Source organism: Pteropus alecto, unplaced genomic scaffold (assembly GCF_000325575.1).
Source record: "Pteropus alecto unplaced genomic scaffold, ASM32557v1 scaffold164, whole genome shotgun sequence".
In the NCBI taxonomy this organism is placed as follows: domain Eukaryota; kingdom Metazoa; phylum Chordata; class Mammalia; order Chiroptera; family Pteropodidae; genus Pteropus; species Pteropus alecto.
Window position 1 is genome coordinate 15146321 of NW_006439568.1, and position 1203 is coordinate 15147523.

Here is a 1203-nt window from a genome sequence, read left to right on the forward strand (position 1 = left end):
AATATTTTCTTAGTTTTTACCTAATGTCCTTTTTCATGTTCCTTATTGTAGGATTTCACTCAGGATACCAATTACATTTAGCCATTGTGACTCTTTGGGCTTCTTTTGACTGTGACAGTTTTGCAAACTTTGCTTGTTGTTAACAACTGTGACAGTTTTGAGAAATACTGGTTGACATCTTGCAGAATGTCCCTCCCCCGGGATCTGTCATGATTAGATTAGAATTATATGTTTTGGGAAGAAAGACAACAGAGGTAAAGTGCCATTTTTATTTATCACATCGAATAAAAGGTACAAGAGTCCTTCCTTATCTGCAGTGGATAAATTCCAAAGCCCCCAGTGGATGCCTGAAACCACAGATTGTATCAAATCCTATAAAGACTCTTTTTCCCTATACATTCATGCCTATGCTAAAGTTTAATTTATAAATTAGACACAGTAAGATATTAACAACAATAACTAATAACAAAATAGAACAATTATAGCAATATAATTTAATAAAAGTTATGTGAATGTGGCCTCTCTTTTTCTCAAAATATCTTCTGTACTGCATTCACTTTCCTTCTTGTGATAATATGAGAAGATAAAATGCCTTTTTGGATAGAGAACCTTCTCCTTTTCAGTTAAAGGAAGCATGTTATGACTTCTCTTGGGCATATCCAAATTACCAGCATCACTATTCTTGCCTTTGGGGCCATTCTTAAGTAAAATAAAATCTACTTGAACACAAGCACTGCAATACCATGATAGTCACTCTCCTAACCAAGGCTGCTACTAAGTGACTAATATGGGCAATGAGCATATACAACATGGATATGCTAGACACAGGGATGATTCGCGTCCCTGGCAGGACAGAGCGGATGGCAAAAGATTTCATTACATTACTCAGAATGACACACAATTTAAAACTTATGAATTGTTTACTTCTGAAAATTTTCATTTAATATTTTTGGATGGCATTTGACCATAGGTAACTGAAACTGTGAAAAGTGAAACCATGGATTAGGAGGGACTGCTGAACATATCAACATAGTTTATCCCTGGTAGTGTTGACCTTGACCTTCTGGCCGATGCAGTTTTTGTCAGATTTTACAATTGTTTTCTTTTTCTTTTTTAATCTCCTTTCCAAACTGTATTCTTTAGAAGGAAATCACTATGCATCTCCTACACTTAAATAGTGGGGAGTTATCTTCCACCTACTGA